Genomic DNA, 21,506 nt, shown 5'->3' with positions numbered 1-21,506 from the left:
GGTTCTCTAATAAAATTTTTTGTTGTGATGATGTTGATGATTCTGCTAGTTGCAATTCAAGTTGAAAGCTTAGCAGAGCCTTGGTGTGAAATAAAGTGTGACCTATTATGTATCGGAAAGCAACTAGCTGATGAATTTGATAAGTGTGTCAAAGATTGTCAAGCCACAAAATGCTAACAATTATATTGCTATGGTTATTAGCATGAGCCGTGGTATGTTTTTTTACTTTCACATTATCTTTTATTTATTCATGTTTTTAGCAGAAGGGACTTGTTTATTAATTAAATTAATTATTTTTATTTTGTAGGTTCCTTGGCATGTCGTACATGAATAAATTGCTTTTGGCATGGGGTGTTGCAACACTAATAAATATATGATATGTATCTTATGAAAGACTCTACGTAATAAAATGTACTATTCAAATTGACAATGTGTCAAATTTAAATAAATAAATTCTACTTCATAAAGTTTAATTTTTTATTATAATCATTACTTTTGATATTTATTTTCCATATTTTATTGTTTCTATGATTATTGACTCATATATTTGGTTGCATGGATATGTTTATTGTTAAGTCTAGTTCAAATTGCAAATTTGATAGGCAAAAATTCATACAACCTAATATTGTATTCATGATTTTTCAATTATATGGTATTGAGTACATACCAACCTCTAAGAATTTAAACATGACGCCTATTATGCACAAACATTTTTGTTGGACTTTGATGGTAGAGTGGATATTCCATAAACTCTATTATGACTGAATTAAACAATTTTATAAACATTAAATATGATATTTTAGATTTACTCCGAAACTCTTTTTTCTAAACTTGACTTTTAAAATCTTAAATAGGCACATGTTATGAAATACAAAGAAGTAAATTTTACATTGATTTGTTTTAAATTTCTAAAAAATTTATTAACAACAACTAAAATAAGCTATTGAAGGTTGAATTATCTACCAAGATTAATTTTTAAACCTTGGTAATATTTTTATTGTTATAAAATTAATGAAAAGCAATGAAGTAGAATAGGAGAGATGCATGGGAGAAAGAGAACATAAAAGAAATAGTATTATATTATTTCAAGTCTACTTTGAATTGCTCATTAATATTTACATCAATAAGCACTTCATATCTAGTCTCATGTTCATCATGGTGTTGAGCATTATGTATATTAACTGCAGTCCTCAATTACAATCCCTTTTTCCCCTTATCATGTTTTCCTTCTCTATATCACCTCTCTTTTCATTTTGATAAACCATGTCTAGAACTTTTTTAGGTTGTAATTTTGTCCTACCTTTTCTTTGGTAGCTACATTATGATGTCCTTTAAGTTTTAAACATCGGTCGATGTAGTGACCCATACACATGCAATGACTATAAAATAAAGATAAATTCTCATACTCAGTTACACACAAATTATTAAAAACCTTATATATTTTTCTCTCTCCACTAATGTCATGTCATGTAGTAGTTCCCAATCACGAGCTCTCTAAGAAACTATTAAAAAACAAATTATTTAAAGAATTTTTTTATAAAATAGTTTATTTTTTATTTTTTTCTTAAACATATGGAATGTTTTGAAAACTATATTTTAATAAAACTATAAATAACAAAATTTCAATATATGCTACTTTTATAGTGTGAATTTTTTTTTTTTACAATATTTCTATATTAGATTTTTAAATATGGAATTTTATTATAGAGGAAGTTATACGATATGTTGTTGTAAAATTGTTTAAACGATATTTTTTGTTGGACGATATATATTTTTCGGTAATAGATTAATGTAAATATGAGTTTTTAGGCATCAAAAATATGTGGAAAAGAAAAAAGTAGTGTAAAAAATTCATCAAATTAAATATATTTTAAGTAGATACTAGCAAAACTTTAATATAAATATCTTTATCTTTTTGTTATGTCTTTTTTTATTCATTTTACACAATAATTAAAATTGAAACTATATTGAATAGGTTTTCATAAAATTATTATCAAGAAATATTTTTAAAGAAATTTAATTATTTTATTGTATTAAAAGTAAAACCTATAAAATGGTAATCCAAAATTGCTATTTCAATAATGCTATAAAAAGACGCATCAATAAAAAATTTCCTTATATTTATGATTATTCACTTTATCTTAAAAGTACAAATTCCCTTATATTAAGGATTGGAGGGAGTATTTAATTTGGTTAATTTCATATGTTTTAAATAAATTTTCCCTAAAGTATATTTAATGAACGCATAAAGCTTTTAGGAAATTTTAGCTATAAATAAAGGTCTAACGATAAACTTTTTTCTTAGTGAGTCCTTTGTAAGAGCCGAAAAGTCACAGAATTAAGAAATTTATTTGAATTTGAGAAAAGGAATTATTGAAAAAAAATGGAAGGTTCTCTAATAAAATTTTTTGTTGTGATGATGTTGATGATTCTGCTAGTTGCAATTCAAGTTGAAAGCTTAGCAGAGCCTTGGTGTGAAATAAAGTGTGACCTATTATGTATCGGAAAGCAACTAGCTGATGAATTTGATAAGTGTGTCAAAGATTGTCAAGCCACAAAATGCTAACAATTATATTGCTATGGTTATTAGCATGAGCCGTGGTATGTTTTTTTACTTTCACATTATCTTTTATTTATTCATGTTTTTAGCAGAAGGGACTTGTTTATTAATTAAATTAATTATTTTTATTTTGTAGGTTCCTTGGCATGTCGTACATGAATAAATTGCTTTTGGCATGGGGTGTTGCAACACTAATAAATATATGATATGTATCTTATGAAAGACTCTACGTAATAAAATGTACTATTCAAATTGACAATGTGTCAAATTTAAATAAATAAATTCTACTTCATAAAGTTTAATTTTTTATTATAATCATTACTTTTGATATTTATTTTCCATATTTTATTGTTTCTATGATTATTGACTCATATATTTGGTTGCATGGATATGTTTATTGTTAAGTCTAGTTCAAATTGCAAATTTGATAGGCAAAAATTCATACAACCTAATATTGTATTCATGATTTTTCAATTATATGGTATTGAGTACATACCAACCTCTAAGAATTTAAACATGACGCCTATTATGCACAAACATTTTTGTTGGACTTTGATGGTAGAGTGGATATTCCATAAACTCTATTATGACTGAATTAAACAATTTTATAAACATTAAATATGATATTTTAGATTTACTCCGAAACTCTTTTTTCTAAACTTGACTTTTAAAATCTTAAATAGGCACATGTTATGAAATACAAAGAAGTAAATTTTACATTGATTTGTTTTAAATTTCTAAAAAATTTATTAACAACAACTAAAATAAGCTATTGAAGGTTGAATTATCTACCAAGATTAATTTTTAAACCTTGGTAATATTTTTATTGTTATAAAATTAATGAAAAGCAATGAAGTAGAATAGGAGAGATGCATGGGAGAAAGAGAACATAAAAGAAATAGTATTATATTATTTCAAGTCTACTTTGAATTGCTCATTAATATTTACATCAATAAGCACTTCATATCTAGTCTCATGTTCATCATGGTGTTGAGCATTATGTATATTAACTGCAGTCCTCAATTACAATCCCTTTTTCCCCTTATCATGTTTTCCTTCTCTATATCACCTCTCTTTTCATTTTGATAAACCATGTCTAGAACTTTTTTAGGTTGTAATTTTGTCCTACCTTTTCTTTGGTAGCTACATTATGATGTCCTTTAAGTTTTAAACATCGGTCGATGTAGTGACCCATACACATGCAATGACTATAAAATAAAGATAAATTCTCATACTCAGTTACACACAAATTATTAAAAACCTTATATATTTTTCTCTCTCCACTAATGTCATGTCATGTAGTAGTTCCCAATCACGAGCTCTCTAAGAAACTATTAAAAAACAAATTATTTAAAGAATTTTTTTATAAAATAGTTTATTTTTTATTTTTTTCTTAAACATATGGAATGTTTTGAAAACTATATTTTAATAAAACTATAAATAACAAAATTTCAATATATGCTACTTTTATAGTGTGAATTTTTTTTTTTACAATATTTCTATATTAGATTTTTAAATATGGAATTTTATTATAGAGGAAGTTATACGATATGTTGTTGTAAAATTGTTTAAACGATATTTTTTGTTGGACGATATATATTTTTCGGTAATAGATTAATGTAAATATGAGTTTTTAGGCATCAAAAATATGTGGAAAAGAAAAAAGTAGTGTAAAAAATTCATCAAATTAAATATATTTTAAGTAGATACTAGCAAAACTTTAATATAAATATCTTTATCTTTTTGTTATGTCTTTTTTTATTCATTTTACACAATAATTAAAATTGAAACTATATTGAATAGGTTTTCATAAAATTATTATCAAGAAATATTTTTAAAGAAATTTAATTATTTTATTGTATTAAAAGTAAAACCTATAAAATGGTAATCCAAAATTGCTATTTCAATAATGCTATAAAAAGACGCATCAATAAAAAATTTCCTTATATTTATGATTATTCACTTTATCTTAAAAGTACAAATTCCCTTATATTAAGGATTGGAGGGAGTATTTAATTTGGTTAATTTCATATGTTTTAAATAAATTTTCCCTAAAGTATATTTAATGAACGCATAAAGCTTTTAGGAAATTTTAGCTATAAATAAAGGTCTAACGATAAACTTTTTTCTTAGTGAGTCCTTTGTAAGAGCCGAAAAGTCACAGAATTAAGAAATTTATTTGAATTTGAGAAAAGGAATTATTGAAAAAAAAAATGGAAGGTTCTCTAATAAAATTTTTTGTTGTGATGATGTTGATGATTCTGCTAGTTGCAATTCAAGTTGAAAGCTTAGCAGAGCCTTGGTGTGAAATAAAGTGTGACCTATTATGTATCGGAAAGCAACTAGCTGATGAATTTGATAAGTGTGTCAAAGATTGTCAAGCCACAAAATGCTAACAATTATATTGCTATGGTTATTAGCATGAGCCGTGGTATGTTTTTTTACTTTCACATTATCTTTTATTTATTCATGTTTTTAGCAGAAGGGACTTGTTTATTAATTAAATTAATTATTTTTATTTTGTAGGTTCCTTGGCATGTCGTACATGAATAAATTGCTTTTGGCATGGGGTGTTGCAACACTAATAAATATATGATATGTATCTTATGAAAGACTCTACGTAATAAAATGTACTATTCAAATTGACAATGTGTCAAATTTAAATAAATAAATTCTACTTCATAAAGTTTAATTTTTTATTATAATCATTACTTTTGATATTTATTTTCCATATTTTATTGTTTCTATGATTATTGACTCATATATTTGGTTGCATGGATATGTTTATTGTTAAGTCTAGTTCAAATTGCAAATTTGATAGGCAAAAATTCATACAACCTAATATTGTATTCATGATTATTCAATTATATGGTATTGAGTACATACCAACCTCTAAGAATTTAAACATGACGCCTATTATGCACAAATATTTTTGTTGGACTTTGATGGTAGAGTGGATATTCCATAAACTCTATTATGACTGAATTAAATAATTTTATAAACATTAAATATGATATTTTAGATTTACTCCGAAACTCTTTTTTCTAAACTTGACTTTTAAAATCTTAGATAGGCACATGTTATGAAATACAAAGAAGTAAATTTTACATTGATTTGTTTTAAATTTCTAAAAAATTTATTAACAACAACTAAAATAAGCTATTGAAGGTTGAATTATCTACCAAGATTAATTTTTAAACCTTGGTAATATTTTTATTGTTATAAAATTAATGAAAAGCAATGATGTAGAATAGGAGAGATGCATGGGAGAAAGAGAACATAAAAGAAATAGTGTTATATTATTTCAAGTCTACTTTGAATTGCTCATTAATATTTACATCAATAAGCACTTCATATCTAGTCTCATGTTCATCATGGTGTTGAGCATTATGTATATTAACTGCAGTCCTCAATTACAATCCCTTTTCCCCCTTATCATGTTTTCCTTCTCTATATCACCTCTCTTTTCATTTTGATAAACCATGTCTAGAACTTTTTTAGGTTGTAATTTTGTCCTACATTTTCTTTGGTAGCTTCATTATGATGTCCTTTAAGTTTTAAACATCGGTCGATGTAGTGACCCATACACATGCAATGACTATAAAATAAAGATAAATTCTCATTCTCAGTTACACACAAATTATTAAAAACCTTATATATTTTTCTCTCTCCACTAATGTCATGTCATGTAGTAGTTCCTAATCACGAGCTCTCTAAGAAACTTTTAAAAAACAAATTATTTAAAGAATTTTTTTATAAAATAGTTTAATTTTTTATTTTTTTCTTAAACATATGGAATGTTTTGAAAACTATATTTTAATAAAACTATAAATAACAAAATTTCAATATATGCTACTTTTATAGTGTGAATTTTTTTTTACAATATTTCTACATTAGATTTTTAAATATAGAATTTTATTATAGAGGAAGTTATACGATATGTTGTTGTAAAGTTGTTTAAACGATATTTTTTGTAATATCCTACATTAATCTATGAATGATTATTATTAAGAGTAGTGGAATAGTTAGAATCACATGTGTTTTAGTTGGGAGGCAACCAAGTGGCATGATAGTAATTAACACTTAGTTGGAGGGCACAAGAGACATTTAACTCTATTGCATGGACTTAAGGACTTGTTTGGCTTGCAAATCAGAATTTGAAAACAAGAAAGGAAGAAGAACTCATGAAGCAAGTGCATTTTCGCAACAATGGTGCAGCTCCCACTAAATCAGGTATAACTCTCAACTCGTAACTCCGATCGTAACGATTCCGATCCCATTGGAAAGCTAACGAATTTCTCTTCGGTTTGCACCTATGGTTCGCATTTATAGCTTCTGTTTTGAAGGAGAAAAACGAGTTTGAAGTTGGGTGGTCAATGCTGAATGTGTATGAAGGTGAGCTACGAATTTCTTGCTAATGGAGATGGAAGTTTGGGCAAGAGGGAGATGCAATAGTAGCAAGAGCACCATCTCAACCCCTATTAATCCAAGATGAGTCCTTTAGATAGAAACTTGGGAAATTGCATGCAAGGGTTGTATTTGGGGTTTTGGGATTTTGAGAGATAATTCATGAACCTTGATGCTAGTACGCTTTTGATGAGTAATTCTAATTGCATGTTGATAATCAATGTTTCTTTACTTGCTAAATTCTGATATGTGTAGGTAGAAATATGATTTAGAATGTTATAGCATGTTGGGATTGATTTGGGTGAAGTTGGATTGGAGTTAGGAACTTTAAAATGCAGAATTTTGGGTTCTGCAGGTGAAGTAACCGGTTACTTGGATGAGGTAACCGGTTACCTGGGAGCGAAAAGTGAAAAAAATGGATTCTGGGCTGAAGTAACCCGTTACTTGAAATGAAGTAACCCGTTACTCTGCACGCTGAGCAGAATTTTCAGAATTTCGAAAATTCATAACTCCCACTTCGTATATCCGTTTGACGCGTATCATATATCGTTAGAAAGCTAATTAAGTATACTATCTAGGAAAATTAGCCTCGGTGTCTGAATATTTTTTTTCAGGTGCAGTTTAGTAGTGTTTGGTCAGTAGCAGGTTTGGACTGAAGACTTGGAAGTGGTGATGGCTCGGAGACCTCTTCAGATCTCATCTTCCGTTGTGCAGATCCATTGAAGACACATGTTCTGTAATTCGTATTAGGATTTCATGTTGTATTTTATTTGGATCTTTCTATATCTATAGCTTTTGTATGTACTCAATATCAATTTTAACGTTTCATGCATAATATACTAGTCAGTTATGTATGGGGTGTTACAATTGGTATCAGAGCAGGTCGATTCTCGGCCGAGCCATGAGACATCACTAGCAATTCTTTTTCCTCCTCTCAAGTGTGCGTTGCTAGCCTGATTTTACTGAAATCTCATTCAGTTGTTGAACTTGATCAACTCATCGACTGAGTGTGAGACAGTAGAATTACGGTAGAGCCGCCACGAGGACTCGTAAACCTGTAAGTGTCGTGAACCCAAGTAGTAAGGATTAGTTGGGTGGTGAATTGTATATGGAAGCTAGATTTATTGGATGACGTAAGTAGAAGAGATATTGGAGTTGTCATATGTGGATCGAGACAACTAGAATTCCCAGGATTTTAACTGGACGAAATGAAGCTTTCTCTAAGTCTTGGTAATAGCAAGGGAAATCCAAATAGGATTGAGTAGGAGCCTTGTGAGTGGGATTCCCCGAAGGTGTTAAGCTGGGAATTATTAGGATTCAGTACTGATGATGCCGTCGGTGTTAAGTATGACTGGTGAGCTGATAGGAGAGAATAACCTTTTGAAGTGCGGACACAGAAGTCAGACCTTTCTGATTGCGCTGGTACGAACAGTAATTGGATGGGTGAAGTATTAGATCTTGATTTAACTCGAAATACCCTAAGCGAGAGTAGTTACCTAGTAAATGTTGGTGGAATGTACGAGCGTGGTAGCTTACGATTGGGTGAGGCTTGAATACCCGTTCGATAGAGGAGGATGTGTATTTCTGTTCTTATCATTTTATATTTAAGTTCTAGAACTACGCTAGATGGAATATGAAATGATGTAGAAGCGTGAAATGCAGTAACCTAAGTCCTTGTTAGTTATTGTTCGTCTGACCCCGAGTGAAGCCATAGAACTACGCTTGGCGTTGGGCGTACAGACGAGTAAGAGCTAAGATCTATCTGGAACGTCAATAGGATGATCGCAGTTGCGTTGGTTGTTAGGAACCATAGTATTCCTATCTGGACGGAATTATCCTTGGAATCTCATGCATGCGTGGGACGAGTGGGTACCTGCACTGCCTGGTAACCAGAAGTTGAACTTCAAATCTTCGTGCTTGGCGTTTTGGCTTTCTGAGTAAGTAAACCTTGATGTGTAGTACTCTCAGGTTTTAGCATCCTGAGGAGTGTGATTCTAAGGACTTGAGGAACGACGAACCTATTGGAGGCCTGTTCAGACACTTGTTGGTTGCAACTATAGGATATGCGTGGGGATCATTATACGCCACTGAGGTAGGTTACCTGAGTACATAGCCTCGGAGTTGGACCACCATGTTGGTACTACCAGACGGGTATAATGCCACAGTATCGCTATCGTGCACAAGATGTGTGAGTCATCCTTTTTCCGACATGTGTGGGACAAAGGTGATCTGAAGCTCAAGGTAGAATTCTGATTTGGCACTCGTGAGACACAGATCCAGACTCTCATAAGGTGTGTGGGATAAGGATCCATACGTCGCGCTCGATAGTGGAGGAATAACTAGACAGACGATGGTGGGACGGATCAAGATCTGATTACTATGCTTATATAAACTCTGAATGATCGTGCTCGCGCAAGTTAGAGTCAGATTATACCTTGCAGACGTTCTCGTTTCATGAAGTGTTAAGTTGGCATTTTTTGCATGAGTGTCTAGAGTGGGACTCATGTGCGGTCATGATATCCTGGTCAGCATAGTGAGTGGCTATCGTGTACCATTGGCGACCGATGATGGAATATGCAAGTTGTATCTTGGATCGGCTCGATGTGTGATGTGTCTGGTAAGATATTGCTAGATACTCCGAGTGGAGAAGTGTTAATCTTGGTAAAGCATGGACATTTTGGTTTGAGAACTGCTAAGGAGTTTATAAGAGAGATGTTCGAAGTGCAAGTGCAATTTCTTGCATTGTGACTACACTCAGACCATTGGAAGCACTGCAATGAAGGATGCAGCCGCTGAGGAAGTCAGATCAGTGTCTGATTCAGAGGTGGAACATACGTTAGATGACTGTGTGAATGGAGTGTGACTATGGGAGGATCGTTATATCAGTAAGTCGCACGAGTTATCAGAGGTGATACTACGCTAAGAGAATGAAGGTGTACGGTTGGGTAGAAGTTGTGTAAAACTGCTAGAGTTATCATGAACTGCAGTACATCGTGAAGGATCCGATATACCAGTTGAGTAACAAAGATTTGTTGGAATGACAAACATAGCAGTTGTACGTTGTGGAAATCAGTGACAGGGAAGAACCTCTAAGTCAGTGAGTATTTGGTTTCAATGTCCTGAGATCGAAACGTGTACCTAAGTTGTGGTAGATGAACTATATGGAAGGGAAGAGTAAGTAGAAGCTTGATTTCGGAGAGTATGCAACTTTCAAGAGTAGTAGTCGATGATGGATGTATATGGAGTCCTAACACGTGATGTAATTGGACAGCTGTAGATAAGGAATTATTGTGTATTAATGGAAACTAAGTGAATTATGGATATATTGTGACTCAGAGGATTTCAAGGTGTGTGACTTGTTGGAATCAGAGTAGCGCAACGGATCAAGGAAGAATCGGATAAGTCAGAGGTAGGAATGAACGGACTATTTGTAGGATTTTACGTTGGGATGAAAGTATCTTCCTAAGGGAAACTGTCAAAGCAGCATTTCGTTCATTCTAGTCTCTCACGGATCACCATAACTCGAGAGGTGTTGTCAATGGACCAGCTTGGGAATACATTTTTGTGGATGGCATGCGGTTCGATGTTTGTTGGTCATCAGTTTAGCTTGCAAGTCACAAGGGTTGCACTGAGTATCATACCGTCGAAATGCTGAAGGCTAGAGAGGACATTCAGTTGGCGCAAGTTCTCTGTGGTTATGCCTTGTGTACTATGATTGTACAGGAAGACTGGTACAACGGTTTCAAGTCAGTTGTTGAATTTCACGTCTCATCAGTAGAATCCTGTGCGAAGTTGTCGAATGTCAAGGCTATAGTTGCAAGATGATTACACCTTCGCGGTTTACGATGACAGTTGTTATGTCTAGACTGGAGTAAGGGTTAAAGTAAGGAGATTCAGTTGTATAAGTAAAGGTAAATATGGGACAATCATCCTAAGACTTTGGGAACCAGAGGTTAAGACCGAGGAATTTGGAGATCACCAAATGACATTATATGGACTCGAGTGGAGAATAACTTGAAGTGTTATCGCGGAAGCGACATTGTGGCGGTAATTCTCAAGTGGGAAGTAATTCAAAGAGCTGAGTGAATCAGTAATGTTTGTTGAACGAGGGTGAACACACCAGAGCATGAAACGAAGGATATCCGACATGAGTGGATTATTAGAGTTTTTGAAGTTCTGGAGATTCGGTGCAGAGCAATGAAGGTCTAGGACCCTGGAAGGATCTTTTCACAGGTATGTCAAGACGAAGTACCTGAATAGACGTGTTGCTTGGCGGTTAAGGTTTCTAATCATGTATAGTGGGACGCAAGTATTTTTGGCAGATTGTGTTTCTTCTTATGGAGTGATCCTCAGGCAGAGTAATGATGTTATTTAAAGGAGGAATGTAAGGAACATTCTATCCCCTGGTTGGAATAGACTTGGACAATCGTTTCCGTGGTGATCGGAAAGAATTCGGGGACGAATTCAATTTAAGGGGGGGAGAATGTAATATCCTACATTAATCTATGAATGATTATTATTAAGAGTAGTGGAATAGTTAGAATCACATGTGTTTTAGTTGGGAGGCAACCAAGTGGCATGATAGTAATTAACACTTAGTTGGAGGGCACAAGAGACATTTAACTCTATTGCATGGACTTAAGGACTTGTTTGACTTGCAAATCAGAATTTGAAAACAAGAAAGGAAGAAGAACTCATGAAGCAAGTGCATTTTCGCAACAATGGTGCAGCTCCCACTAAATCAGGTATAACTCTCAACTCGTAACTCCGATCGTAACGATTCCGGTCCCATTGGAAAGCTAACGAATTTCTCTTCAACTTGCACCTATGGTTCGCATTTATAGCTTCTGTTTTGAAGGAGAAAAACGAGTTTGAAGTTGGGTGGTCAATGCTGAATGTGTATGAAGGTGAGCTACGAATTTCTTGCTAATGGAGATGGAAGTTTGGGCAAGAGGGAGATGCAATAGTAGCAAGAGCACCATCTCAACCCCTATTAATCCAAGGTGAGTCCTTTAGATAGAAACTTGGGAAATTGCATGCAAGGGTTGTATTTGGGGTTTTGGGATTTTGAGAGATAATTCATGAACCTTGATGCTAGTATGCTTTTGATGAGTAATTCAAATTGCATGTTGATAATCAATGTTTCTTTACTTGCTAAATTCTGATATGTGTAGGTAGAAATATGATTTAGAATGTTATAGCATGTTGGGATTGATTTGGGTGAAGTTGGATTGGAGTTAGGAACTTAAAAATGCAGAATTTTGGGTTCTGCAGGTGAAGTAACCGGTTACTTGGATGAGGTAACCGGTTACCTGGGAGCGAAAAGTGAAAAAATGGATTCTGGGCTGAAGTAACCCGTTACTTGATATGAAGTAACCCGTTACTCTGCATGCTGAGCAGAATTTTCAGAATTTCGAAAATTCATAACTCCCACTTCGTATATCCGTTTGACGCATATCATATATCGTTAGAAAGCTAATTAAGTATACTATCTAGGAAAATTAGCCTCGGTGTCTGAATATTTTTTTCAGGTGCAGTTTAGTAGCGTTTGGTCAATAGCAGGTTTGGACTGAAGACTTGGAAGTGGTGATGGCTCGGAGACCTCTTCAGATCTCATCTTCCGCTGTGCAGATCCATTGAAGACACATGTTCTGTAATTCGTATTAGGATTTCATGTTGTATTTTATTTGGATCTTTCTATATCTATAGCTTTTGTATGTACTCAATATCAATTTTAACGTTTCATGCATAATATACTAGTCAGTTATGTATGGGGTGTTACATTTTTTGTTGGACGATATATATTTTTCGGTAATAGATTAATGTAAATATGAGTTTTTAAGCATCAAAAATATGTGGAAAAGAAAAAAGTAGTGTAAAAAATTCATCAAATTAAATATATTTTAAGTAGATACTAGCAAAACTTTAATATAAATATCTTTATCTTTTTGTTATGTCTTTTTTTATTCATTTTACACAATAATTAAAATTGAAACTATATTGAATAGGTTTTCATAAAATTATTATCAAGAAATATTTTTAAAGAAATTTAATTATTTTATTGTATCAAAAGTAAAACCTATAAAATGGTAATCCAAAATTGCTATTTCAATAATGCTATAAAAAGACGCATCAATAAAAAACTTCCTTATATTTATGATTATTCACTTTATCTTAAAAGTACAAATTCCCTTATATTGAGGATTGGAGGGAGTATTTAATTTGGTTAATTTCATATGGTTTAAATAAATTTTCCCTAAAGTATATTTAATGAACGCATAAAGCTTTTAGGAAATTTAAGCTATAAATAAAGGTCTAACGATAAACTTTTTTCTTAGTGAGTCCTTTGTAAGAGCCGAAAAGTCACACAATTAAGAAATTTATTTGAATTTGAGAAAAGGAATTATTGAAAAAAAAATGGAAGGTTCTCTAATAAAAATTTTTGTTGTGATGATGTTGATGATTCTGCTAGTTGCAATTCAAGTTGAAAGCTTAGCAGAGCCTTGGTGTTAAATAAAGTGTGACCTATTATGTATCGGAAAGCAACTAGCTGATGAATTTGATAAGTGTGTCAAAGATTGTCAAGCCACAAAATGCTAACAATTATATTGCTATGGTTATTAGCATGAGCCGTGGTATGTTTTTTTACTTTCACATTATCTTTTATTTATTCATGTTTTTAGCAGAAGGGACTTGTTTATTAATTAAATTAATTATTTTTATTTTGTAGGTTCCTTCGCATGTCGTACATGAATAAATTGCTTTTGGCATGGGGTGTTGCAACACTAATAAATATATTATATGTATCTTATGAAAGACTCTACGTAATAAAATGTACTATTCAAATTGACAATGTGTCAAATTTAAATAAATAAATTCTACTTCATAAAGTTTAATTTTTTATTATAATCATTACTTTTGATATTTATTTTCCATATTTTATTGTTTCTATGATTATTGACTCATATATTTGGTTGCATGCATATGTTTATTGTTAAGTCTAGTTCAAATTGCAAATTTTATAGGCAAAAATTCATACAACCTAATATTGTATTCATGATTATTCAGTTATATGGTATTTAGTACATACCAACCTCTAAGAATTTAAACATGACGCCTATTATGCACAAACATTTTTGTTGGACTTTGATGGTAGAGTGGATATTCCATAAACTCTATTATGACTGAATTAAACAATTTTATAAACATTAAATATGATATTTTAGATTTACTCCGAAACTCTTTTTTCTAAACTTGACTTTTAAAATCTTAAATAGGCACATGTTATGAAATACAAAGAAGTAAATTTTACATTGATTTGTTTTAAATTTCTAAAAACTTTATTAACAACAACTAAAATAAGCTATTGAAGGTTGAATTATCTACCAAGATTAATTTTTAAACCTTGGTAATATTTTTATTGTTATAAAATTAATGAAAAGCAATGAAGTAGAATAGGAGAGATGCATGGGAAAGAGAGAACATAAAAGAAATAGTATTATATTATTTCAAGTCTACTTTGAATTGCTCATTAATATTTACATCAATAAGCACTTCATATCTAGTCTCATGTTCATCATGGTGTTGAGCATTATGTATATTAACTGCAGTCCTCAATTACAATCCCTTTTCCCCCTTATCATGTTTTCCTTCTCTATATCACCTCTCTTTTCATTTTGATAAACCATGTCTAGAACTTTTTTAGGTTGTAATTTTGTCCTACCTTTTCTTTGGTAGCTACATTATGATGTCCTTTAAGTTTTAAACATCGGTCGATGTAGTGACCCATACACATGCAATGACTATAAAATAAAGATAAATTCTCATACTCAGTTACACACAAATTATTAAAAACCTTATATATTTTTCTCTCTCCACTAATGTCATGTCATGTAGTAGTTCCCAATCACGAGCTCTCTAAGAAACTATTAAAAAACAAATTATTTAAAGAATTTTTTTATAAAATAGTTTATTTATTATTTTTTTCTTAAACATATGGAATGTTTTGAAAACTATATTTTAATAAAACTATAAATAACAAAATTTCAATATATGCTACTTTTATAGTGTGAATTTTTATTTTTTTACAATATTTCTACATTAGATTTTTAAATATAGTATGTTAATATAGAGGAAGTTATACGATATGTTGTTGTAAAATTGTTTAAACGATATTTTTTGTTGGACGATATATATTTTTCGGTAATAGATTAATGTAAATATGAGTTTTTAGGCATCAAAAATATGTGGAAAAGAAAAAAGTAGTGTAAAAAATTCATCAAATTAAATATATTTTAAGTAGATACCGACAGAACATTCCTCAGGTGTTTTTCGTGCTCTTGTGGAGTACGAGAATAAATAAGAATGTCATCAATAAAGACTACTACAAATTGATCTAAGTAAGGCTGGAATATCCGATTCAAATAATCCATGAAAACAGCTGGAGCATTCGTCACACCGAAAGGCATCACCAAGAATTCATAATGACCATAACGGGTTCTAAATGCAGTCTTTGGCACATCTGAGCTCTTCACACGGATTTGGTGATAACCTGACCGCAAATCAATCTTCGAGAACACACAGGCTCCTTTCAATTGATCTAAGATGTCGTTTATCCTTAGCAAAGGGTATTTGTTCTTGATGGTGGCCTTATTCAACCGAAGGTAATCAATACATAGCCTCATCCCACCATCCTTCTTCTTTACTAACAACACTGGAGCTCCCCACGTTGAGACACTAGGTCGCACAAAATGTTTAGCCATCAGCTCCTCCAATTGCCCCTTCAATTCTCTTAATTCAAGCGGTGCCATCCGATACGGAGAAACGGATATAGGAGCCGTTCCCGGTATCAGGTCAATAGAGAATTCCACTTCCCTTTCCGGAGGAAGAGAAGTGACATCCCCGGGAAAAACATCGGGAAATTCTCTAACAACAGCAATTTGCGAAACCTCTAACTTGTCACCCGTCTCCTCAGTGAGAACCAACAGAACAGACTTCTCTTTCTCAAACAAGAAATTAATCATACCTACCGTACATTCTAGTATAGTAGTCAACATATCCTTCGGAGTAGCTTCTTCAGATGGAATAATGATTAACTTCTCTTCACACCCAATGAACACCGAATTAGCAGAAAGCCAATCCATTCCCAAAACAACATCTACTTTCTTAAGTGGTAAGCAAACAAGATCAATCTGGAAATTCCTACCACCCACAGATAACATACAATTTTCACACACCAACGGCGTTTCAACCATTTCATCCATAGCAGTAGTAACCGCCATAGGAGGAAATAAAGGAGTAGCTTGCAACCCAAGTCGCTTCATACATTGCAATGATACAAAAGAGTGTGTTGCTCCACAATCAAATAGAACAAAACAAGAATGCCCATTAATGAAACACGTACCCGCAATCCAAGAGTTATCACTCTTGGTCTTCTTAGCATCCAAGGTGTAAACTCTACCAGTACCCCTTCCTTGTACTTGATTCTTATTCTGAGGACAATTCCTAGCCATATGCCCTTCTTGTTGACAATGAAAATATTTCACCCCTTCAAAGCTACACCTTCCAAGGTGATTCTTACCACAGCTACGACACACCGGAGGTGCACTAGACCGAGAACCTTGCACTTGCTTCCCTTTGAAAGCTTGTGGCCTAGGTCGAAATTGTTGGCTTGGCCTTCCCCTCTCATGTTGATTCTTCTTCTTCAAATCTTCCTCAGCTTGAACTTTCTTCAAACTGGTCTCAGCCACATAACATTGTCGCAACACCTCCGTATAAGTAGTGAACTCCCTCTGGGACACACTATGCGAGATATCAGCCCTTAAACCAAACAGAAACTGGTCCACCTTCCAACTCTCATCAGGAGCATACGCGGCCTGCCTAGAGTAAGCAGCCAAAATTTCAAACTTCTCCGCATAAGTAGCCACTGACATATTTTCCTGCCTTAACTGTTGGAACTCCAACTCCTTCTTAGTCCTCAGTGAGCTAGGAAAGTATTTCTCCATAAAAGTGGTCTTGAAATTTTCCCATTCCTTAGGTACTTCCTGAGTAGTCATCAAAGCAGAAGCACCCTTCCACCACCTCATAGCTGGACCTTTCAGCGAATGAGAAGCAAACACCACCTTGTTCTCTTCACTACAATGTACGATCTCAAAGATTCCTTCTACATTGGCCACCCACTCATGCGCCTTTATAGGATCTAGTCCACCATGAAATTCCAGAGGATTCATGCGAATGAAATCCCTATAAGTCCCACCTACAGCTTCGGGCACAACCACTAGAACATTATGACCGCCATTCATCTGTTGCATCATGTGCAGCATGAACTGATTCTGCTGTTGTTGCATCTGTTGCATGAATTGGGGCCATGGAACATTCGCACCGCCATCCGGTGGATTCACCTGTGGAGGTCGTGTGGGGGGTCGACCACGAGTCCTGCGTCCGTCCGCCATGTTCTTGGAGGTCATCAAAATGGGATTAAGTTGATCAGGCTCAATACCATAGTCATAACACAACAAAACTCATGGGAACACAACACATCTTGGACAGAAAGAAACACTTATAATATCTCATGGCTAGGTCGAGGATACGACCTGCTCTGATACCAACTGTAACACCCATATATAAATACATACATCAAAGCATATACATATACATGAATCCAAGTATTTGGTACTGAAATACTTATAAGTTCCTAGTCAACACATTATACATATTAATGCCCTAAACACAAAAGTTCTAACAACGGCATAATACATACAAGATGTTCAAAACAAAATACTAAGAACTAGATCAACAATGATCGCAAAAGAAAATCCACAACGGAAGCTTCGCCATATCCAAAATAAGCATAAGGAATAAGGAAATCAAACTGCTTTCTCCTTACCCTTCGCGGAACCTGTAGTACCTGAAATCAATATATAATGGGGTGAGATACAAAATCTCAGTGAGTTCCCTATCCTATGGATCCTCTCGGCTTTACAAGGTTCTAACCTATAAGTCTCAAGTCATAAAGGAACTAGACCTTGAGTTCTCATACTAACATTATATGGAATCATACTTAGAGTTCAACAACTCAACACAAGATTACTAATCGGAAACCAATACCAAGGCATCCCTATATTCCTGTCCCCTTCTACGTCTAGGAGGTGGCACGAGTCATGGATCCTTTGGAAAATCTTGACATACGAAATGGATTCGGATTCATGAGCCTTTCCCCATGAATCGTCACTTCACATGGCCCGTACACCATCACAAGTCTCTACCCGTAGATTCCATTCGTACACAAAAGCGGGAATCAAACCTGCCAAGATTATTTGTGCCTCTCTGCACGAAGAATGCCTGTTAGCATTCAAAAGAAAAATAAAGAAAATAAAGAAATACAATGGTTCCGATTAATACATCATACAATGGTGATCGCTCACGCAAACCACTAGGCCTGTTAGCCTTTCCTCAGAAAATTCAAGCACACGTATGTTCCATATAATGTCTCATCCTAGGTTTTCCTTGTTAAGTTACATATACCTAACAAATCCTAGTTTTCCTCACTTATCCGTTATTCATATACAATGAAGTTATTCAACCCTCTTTGATATAATATCTATATAACAAAGGCATACCAATTCACCTGCAATAGGACTCAACCAAACGGTTAACATTATTTCTATAACAATGGCCATTTATCACAACTATATAGCAATTAATCAATATGCTAAAAGTATACCGTTCACATAATTCCGAACGATAAAACAACTCGAGGAATCAAACTATTTTCCCGATTCCCGATAAAAATTCTTCTTTCGATCCCAAAACCTACACTTCTAGAAAGTACACGCTTCTAGCTTCCTAGCACTTCGAACGGTGATCAAAACAGAGTTACGGTTCAAAAGTTATGATCTAAACGGTTTATTTCATTAAACTAAAGAATTTGCTAAGAAAGCTTCAGTTCGCGCCGCGCAACAGCTAGGTCGCGCCGCGAACCTCAGACAGTGGCAAACCTCACAGAAAACTCGCAGTGTTCGCGCCGCGAAGCCTTGTACGCACCGCGTACTGATAGCAGAACCAAAACCTCCTAAAAACCTGCTTAGTTCGCGCCGCGCAGCCTATCGTTCGCGCCGCGAAGCGCGCGAAATCAGAAATTTCAGATCTGTTCAAGCTTCCTCCCATGGTTCAATCCAACCATTTCCACATCTAAACCTGTTCCAGACCACACCAAAGCCTAGAAACAACATACACATGGTACACTTGTGATATACAACACTCAATCATGAACATAGATGAATTTGATCCAAAACCTAGGTTTTTCTATAGAAAACCCCAAATGCAAAACTTATGATTTTCATCCATAAATCAAAAGCTATAAGTTTCTAACTAGAACCCACCTCGATTATGAGTCGTTGATGTCGAAGATGAGTTGATTCGGCGGAGAAATGATGAAGATCCAAGCTTTTCCTTCTTTCTCCTCTTGCTCTTCCTTCTCTCTACTTCTTCTCTCTATATTTCTCTTTTGTTGTAGAATGAAGAAGAAAAGCAAAAAGGAAATATACAAGGAAATATCTCAAGTTACACTACTAACTCAAATGTCCAAAAGTATCTCTAATGTACCAATTAATAAAACCTCAGTGTCAACTAATAACATTAGAGCATTTAATTTAATACGGGGTATTACATTATGTCTTTTTTTATTCATTTTACACAATAATTAAAATTGAAACTATATTGAATAGGTTTTCATAAAATTATTATCAAGAAATATTTTTAAAGAAATTTAATTATTTTATTGTATTAAAAGTAAAACCTATAAAATGGTAATCCAAAATTGCTATTTCAATAATGCTATAAAAAGATGCATCAATACAAAATTTCCTTATATTTATGATTATTCACTTTATCTTAAAAGTACAAATTCCCTTATATTAAGGATTGGAGGGAGTATTTAGTTTGGTTAATTTCATATGTTTTAAATAAATTTTCCCTAAAGTATATTTAATGAACGCATAAAGCTTTTAGAAAATTTTAGCTATAAATAAAGGTCTAACGATAAACTTTTTTCTTAGTGAGTCCTTTGTAAGAGCCGAAAAGTCACAGAATTAAGAAATTTATTTGATTTTGAGAAAAGGAATTATTGAAAAAAAATGGAAGGTTCTCTAATGAAATTTTTTGTTGTGATGATGTTAACGATTCTGCTAGTTGCAATTCAAGTTGAAAGCTTAGCAGAGCCTTGGTGTGAAATAAAGTGTGACCTATTATGTATCGGAAAGCAACTAGCTGATGAATTTGATAAGTGTGTCAAAGATTGTCAAGCCACAAAATGCTAACAATTATATTGCTATGGTTATTAGCATGAGCCGTGGTATGTTTTTTTACTTTCACATTATCTTTTATTTATTCATGTTTTTAGCAGAAGGGACTTGTTTATTAATTAAATTAATTATTTTTATTTTGTAGGTTCCTTGGCATGTCGTACATGAATAAATTGCTTTTGGCATGGGGTGTTGCAACACTAATAAATATATGATATGTATCTTATGAAAGACTCTACGTAATAAAATGTACTATTCAAATTGACAATGTGTCAAATTTAAATAAATAAATTCTACTTCATAAAGTTTAATTTTTTATTATAATCATTACTTTTGATATTTATTTTCCATATTTTATTGTTTCTATGATTATTGACTCATATATTTGGTTGCATGGATATGTTTATTGTTAAGTCTAGTTCAAATTACAAATTTGATAGGCAAAAATTCATACAACCTAATATTGTATTCATGATTTTTCAATTATATGGTATTGAGTACATACCAACCTCTAAGAATTTAAACATGACGCCTATTATGCACAAATATTTTTGTTGGACTTTGATGGTATAGTGGATATTCCATAAACTCTATTATGATAGAATTAAACAATTTTATAAACATTAAATATGATATTTTAGATTAACTCCGAAACTCTTTTTTCTAAACTTGACTTTTAAAATCTTAAATAGGCACATGTTATGAAATACAAAGAAGTAAATTTTACATTGATTTGTTTTAAATTTCTAAAAAATTTATTAACAACAACTAAAATAAGCTATTGAAGGTTGAATTATCTACCAAGATTAATTTTTAAACCTTGGTAATATTTTTATTGTTATAAAATTAATGAAAAGCAATGAAGTAGAATAGGAGAGATGTATGGGAGAAAGAGAACATAAAAGAAATAGTATTATATTATTTCAAGTCTACTTTGAATTTCTCATTAATATTTACATCAATGAGCACTTCATATCTAGTCTCATGTTCATCATGGTGTTGAGCATTATGTATATTAACTGCAGTCCTCAATTACAATCCCTTTTCCCCCTTATCATGTTTTCCTTCTCTATATCACCTCTCTTTTCATTTTGATAAACCATGTCTAGAACTTTTTAGGTTGTAATTTTGTCCTACCTTTTCTTTGGTAGCTACATTATGATGTCCTTTAAGTTTTAAACTTCGGTCGATGTAGTGACCCATTCACATGCAATGACTATAAAATAAAGATAAATTCT

General features: G+C 32.9%; 1 long non-coding RNA gene across 1 annotated transcript; it reads left to right on the top strand.

The window, feature by feature from the left end:
• Positions 1–11,648: 11,648 nt before the first annotated feature.
• On the top strand, positions 11,649–12,706 carry LOC131599778 (uncharacterized). The gene is made up of 3 exons (XR_009282910.1): positions 11,649–11,712; positions 11,812–11,970; positions 12,499–12,706. It is a non-coding gene; the product is annotated as an uncharacterized LOC131599778 (long non-coding RNA).
• The last annotated feature ends 8,800 nt before the right edge of the window (positions 12,707–21,506 follow it).

Source organism: Vicia villosa, linkage group LG4 (genome assembly GCF_029867415.1).
Source record: "Vicia villosa cultivar HV-30 ecotype Madison, WI linkage group LG4, Vvil1.0, whole genome shotgun sequence".
In the NCBI taxonomy this organism is placed as follows: Eukaryota; Viridiplantae; Streptophyta; class Magnoliopsida; order Fabales; family Fabaceae; genus Vicia; species Vicia villosa.
This window is presented reverse-complemented; position numbering and strand designations above follow the sequence as displayed.